Below are 6035 nucleotides of genomic sequence, written 5' to 3' on the forward strand. Positions count from 1 at the left end.
TCTAAAATGGCTAACCGTACACTGAAGGATGCGCACAGCGTCCGTGGCACCAACCCTCAATATCTGGTGGAGAAGATCTTTCAAACGCTAATCTATGAGTCCAAGTACTGGAAAGAGAAGTGCTTTGGACTTATGGCTGAACTTGTAGTCGATAAAGCCTTGGAGTTATGTTTGTGGGTGGCGTCTATGGTGGCAACATAAAACCAACACCCTTTCTGTGTTTAATCTTGAAGATGCTTCAAATTCAATCCGAGAAAGGTATCATTGTAGAGTGTATCGAAAATGAAGTATGTCCGCGTATTGGGGGCACTTTACATGAGGCTGACGGGCACTGCAATTAATTGCTACAAGTACTTGGAGCCTTTGTACAATGACTATCGAAAAATCTAGAGCCAGAACCGAAATGGGGGTTTGAACTGATGCATGAGGTGAGTTTATTGATGAACTAGTGCACAGTGAGAGAGTCTGTGATATCATTCTGCCCCGGCTACAGAAACGCTAGGTATTAGAGGAAGCTGAGCAACTGGAGCCTCGAGTTAGTGCTCTGGAAGAGGACATGGATGACGTGGAGTCCAGTGAAGAGGAAGAAGAGGAGGACAAGAAGTCGGAAAGAGTGCCATCACCTGATCACCGCCGGAGAAGCTACGGAGACTTGGACAAGCCCTGTCCCTCTCCCACACTGCTCTACAGAAGGAGTAGGAGTCGGTCTCCCAGAAGGAGGAATCGATCTCCCAAAAGGAGAAGCCACTTCTCCCGCAGAGAAAGGCATCCCAGCAAGAGTCCAAGACGTCACTGCAGCAGATCCCGAGATCGGCAGCACAGATCCCGTTCCAAGTCCCCAGGTCCTCACCGTAGTCACAGATACAGGAGCCACTCAAAGTCTCCCAAAAGGTCTAAGAAGAGCCACAAGAAGAGCTCGAGAGGGAATGAGTATTGGACTCGGTTTGGTTTTAGTCCACAAGGGCTCCTCTGGGTATGAGGAAATCTGTCTATGTGGAAGGATTAAGATCTCCCCAGGCAGCTACAAGAATATTTTCGTTTTTTCTTATCAAGTTTCTCAACCTTTATTTTCAATGAAGGAGGTGCTGAGTTTTGTATCTCTTTTTAATTACAATCAACAACAGTTTCTGACCCAACTTACCTTGACTGTATTCAAACTTATGACGATAGAAAGGATCTAAAGGTTGGGGATATGAATGACAAGGATAGGATGTGGCCACCTGATGACCCTTTCCCTTTTTATTAAACCGGACACACCTGTAAAAAAAAAAAGAATTTGTAAAGGGCAAAAACCTAATTAGGTCATGCACAAAGGGTAGAGACAGGCGACTTGAAGAATACAGTTTTTCTCCTGTAGGCTTTTGCCTGGATCCTTACCACCTCTTGATCTGCTTCTGTGGCGTTTTCTTTCCTCCTTAATCTCCAAAGGATGCAGCTTCATTCTCTGGACAGGAGAGGGGCCAGCAATAGGGTGAATGTCAGAGAAAGCCAGAAAGGAGAAGGGGAGTTCTTTCAAGTCAACACATGATGGGCTTACACACGATGGAAATGAAGCTCCCCACTGCCACTAAAAAGATTATTTCTCACTGTGTTTAACCACCAAAGGCATCTATGCAAAAGCTGGTATTGATGCAGTTCTGAGTGGGTTCTGATTTTATTGACATGACTTCCACGCTTTTCCAAATACTGCATCTTTCATTTTCTTCCTGCATCCAGGGTTAGCCATCAGGATGCGACTGTGTGGGCGACCTTAATATTTCTCAAAGTGATAAGTTCTTTCTTTCTTTTCTTTCTTTCTTTCTTTCTTTCTTTCTTTCTTTCTTTCTTTCTTTCTTTCTTTCTTTCTTTCTTTTTTCTTTCTTTCTTTCTTCTTTCTTTTTCTTTCCTTCTTTCTTTCTCTCTCTCTTTCCTTCCTTCCTTCCTTCCTTCCTTCCTTCCTTCCTTCCTTCCTTCCTTCCTTCCTTTCTTTCTCTTCTCTTTCTCTTTCCTTTTTTTTGAGAGGCATTGTCTTGCTCTGTATAGCTAGGTTACAGTGCAGTGGTGCGATGTCAGCTCACTGCAACCTCTGTCTCCCGGGTTCTGCCTCAGCTTACCAAGTAGCTGGGACTACAGGTGCGTGCCACCATGCCCAGCTAATTTTTGTATTTTTAGTAGAGAAGGGGTTTCACCATGTTGGCCAGGATGGTCTCCATCTCTTGAGCTCGTGATCTGCCTGCCTTGGCCTCCCAAAGAGCTGGGATTACAGGTGTAAGCCACCGCGCCCGGCCTCTGTTTTTTGACATAGAAGCAGTGGGGTTGCTGGTGAGGAGAACACAAATGTAGATCGAAAACAGTTGACACTTGCCTATTGGTTTTTCAATACTACCCACCTTTTCTTTTTTGAAAAATAATGGACTTAGATGTTTTCTTGGGGGTCTCTTTATCAGTTTTACCCTTTACAGATTCACCAACAAGAGCTTATGAACACACTCAAGTGTGTCCTGTTTTCTCCTACCATTTTATTAACAGTCCATCTCTTCCTCACCTCTGTTACTGTTTCATTGCCTTGATTTTTTTTGGTCCAACTTAAACTCCAGGACAAGCCAAAGGGGTTATCCAAAGGTCTCAGTTTTACTACCTTTTTTGTTTCTTTGTTTTTAAAAGGATTATCCTTGCAGTCAACCAACAAACCAATTGCCTGAACCAATGGGAGGTAAGTGACAAGTGGCACAAAGAGAGCAGAATATTCCAAAGGCTTCCATGCACCTGCAAGTCTGGTGGCCGGATATGACAAGTTAGTGCTTCTTTGTTTGTTAGCCTTCCAAAGAAAGCTGTCCCCACAGCAGTCATTGGGAGCTTACTTGAGAGGATTTTAAGTAAATACCACCATGAGGCCAATGTGTGCGAACTGTCAATTTGTATTTCTATGATGTGTGACTGTGCTGAAGCAGGCATCATGAATCATTCAGGATTACCCTTATGGAGAGCCTCTAATTCTGCCTGAAGGATTAGGGAAGCAGGGTTCAAATGCCATTCATCAGCCCTGTCTTTCAGGGAGCACTAGTAAAGTCATCCTGTGCCTGACCTACAGTTGAAGCACTCAATTTCTGAGTATCAGAGAAAGGTCACTTAAAGGTAATGGAATATTTCTGTCAAGGTAGCATAGTCCTGCTCCCTAAGCTGGCTTGGGAAAATACTCTCTGGGACAGAAGATGGGGAGGAGGGGAGACTCTTAGGGAGAAGAGAGACAATGGTTCATTGCTCTGGGCATTTCTGAAAAAGATCTTCCTGAATCATAGGTATTAATGCTGCTTTTAAGAGTATTCCTATTGAAATGCAATGTTAAAATCTTCTCAAAGAAGAGTACATTCACCATCAAGTGAATGCTAAACAGACGAATAGGAGACGTTTTTTCAACAAGTAGTTTGCAATTCCCTTCCTTTTGTGTTTTCTCGGTTCAGGCCTTTGGACAGTATCTGGATCTTTTTTGTGCTTGGCAACCTTAATTATTCTCTGTTAATCACTCTAGGTATTTGATTGATTTGATTTATATTTAGATACTGAACCAACTTTTACAGAGCAGTGGACTTTATGGAATCATTAAAAATGAGAATAAGAAGTTCAATGTAAAGAATGTATATACCCAAAGGAATATAAATCATTCTATCATAAAGACACAATCACACATATGTTCATTGCAGCATTATTCACAATAGCAAACTAGATGCCAATCAGTGATAGACTGGATTAAAAAATGTGGTACATATATCATGGAATACTATGCAGCCACAAAAAAGAATGAGATTATGTCCTTTGCAGGAACATGGATGAAACTGGAGGCCGTTATCCTTAGCAAACTAACACAGAAACAGGAAACCAAATACTGCATGTTCTCCCTTATAAGTGGGAGCTAAATGATGAGAACACATGGATGCATAGAGGGGAACAACACACACGGGGTCCTGTTGGAGAGTAGAAGATGGGAGGAAGGAGAGGATCAGGAAAAATAACTAATGGGTACTAGGCTTAATACCTGGGTGATGAAATAATCTGTGCAACAACCCTCCGAGACACAAGTTTACCTAACAAACCTCTACTTGTACCCCTGAACTTAAACTAAAACTTAAAAAAATGAATGAAATAGCATAGGTTTGGGATTTTAATATTTGGTGTTGGCTTCAATGACTTGCACCAACTATTTTGTAACTGTTGTGAAGATATTTTCATCATGGCTGATAGCTTTTGGCACAGTGGATCACTCCTGGACATGCTTTTACTCTTGGCCTCCCACATGGCATCCTACTCTGGCTCACCTCCTATCCCACCTCCCTGGCTTCTTCATGTTGGGATGCCCTAAGGCTCTTCTCTTGCTCCCCTTATGTTCTCAATCTCTCTCTCTCTTTTTTTTTTTTTTTTTTGAGGTGGAGTCTTGCTTTGTCACCCAGGCTGGGGTGCAACAGCATGATCTCGGCTCACTGAAACCTCCACTTCCCGAGTTCAAGCGATTCTCATGCCTCAGCCTCCCGAGTAGCTGGGATTACAGGCACCCACCACCATGCCTGGCTAATTTTTGTATTTTTAGTAGAGACAGAGTTTCACCATGTTGGCCAGGCTGGTCTCGAACTCCTGACCTCAAGTGATCCACGCACCTCAGCCTCCCAAAGTGCTGGGATTACAGGTGTGAGCCACTGTGCCTGGCCCTTTATGTTCTCTATCCATACTTGTGCCTTAGTAATTCATCTTGCTTCATGCACTTAAGCATCATCTAAACACTGATGACTCTAAAATTTACAACTCCAGACTGGACCTCTCTTTTGAACTCTAAACTCATATTTTGATCTGCTTCCTCAAGATTCCCATTTAGGTTTTCAAATTTAACCAGTCTAAAACTGACATCCAAATGGTCACCTCTCCAAACCTACTCCCACTACAGCCTTCCCCATCTTAGCTCATAGAAATGCTACTATTTTCATATCTTAGGCCAAAATCCATTTATACCCCTAGCACAGATCTGTCTCATGAACTCCAGACTCATATATTCAGTTGCCAACTCGACTTCTCTACCTGAGTGTCTCATGATCATCACAAACTTCTATCCAAGGCTAACTCCTCCAAGCATACCCTAGCTGTGGCCCCACCCATATCTCCTTGGTGGATGCTAATTCTACCTTTGCGTAGATCAAAAATCATGGAGTTATCCTTGACTTTTTTCTTTCTCCCACATCCACATTCAAACTGTCAGCAGATACTGTTGGCTAAGCCTTCAGAGCTTATCTACACCTTCATTGCTTCTCACTCCTTCTCCCTGTTTCTAACCACATCACCTTTCTCATGGTAGTGCATATCACGTTTTTTTTTTTTTTTCTTTTTTGAGAGAGAATATTTCAGGACACATGGAAATTATGTAAAATTTATTTATTTATTTTATTTATGGAGACAGGGTCTCGCTGTTGCCCAGGCTGGAGTGCAGTGGCATGATCTTGGCTCACTGCAACCTCTGCCTCCCAGGCACAAATTATTTTCCTGAGGAGCTGGGACTACAGGTGTGTACCACCACGCCTGGCTGATTTTTGTATTTTTTGTAGAGATGGGGTTTCATCATGTCGCCTAGGCTGGTCTCAAACACCTGGGCTCAAGCGATCTGCCAGCCTCAGCCTCCCAAAGTGTTGGGATTATAGGCATGAGCCACTGCACCCAGCTGATATTTCAAAGATCTTTATTCTTAGTCTTTTCACTCTTTATGATGTCTTCTGATGAACTGAAGTTCCTCATTGCAGTGTGGTTGAATTTAACAACCATATTTTTCATGGTTTGTTTTTATATGTCATGTTTTAAAAAGTATTTTCTACCTTGAGGTCATTAAGATATTTGCCTATTTTTCCTTTTACAATTTGTATAGTTTTGCCTTATAAATTTAGGTATTTTAATCAACCTGGAATTGCCATTTGTGTATAGTATATTTCTTAATTTCCAAATACCCAAGAGTTTTCTAGTTAACTTTTCATTTTTGACGTGTAGCTTAATTATATTGTGGTGAGATAATGAGAATCTCTATG

General features: G+C 42.2%; 1 pseudogene; it reads left to right on the forward strand.

Annotated features, from left to right (window-relative positions):
• Nucleotide 1: 1 nt before the first annotated feature.
• LOC129491689 (pre-mRNA-splicing factor 38A-like) lies at nt 2–1251 on the forward strand (annotated as a pseudogene).
• The last annotated feature ends 4784 nt before the right edge of the window (nt 1252–6035 follow it).

Source organism: Symphalangus syndactylus, chromosome 10 (assembly GCF_028878055.3).
Source record: "Symphalangus syndactylus isolate Jambi chromosome 10, NHGRI_mSymSyn1-v2.1_pri, whole genome shotgun sequence".
NCBI classification, from domain to species: domain Eukaryota; kingdom Metazoa; phylum Chordata; class Mammalia; order Primates; family Hylobatidae; genus Symphalangus; species Symphalangus syndactylus.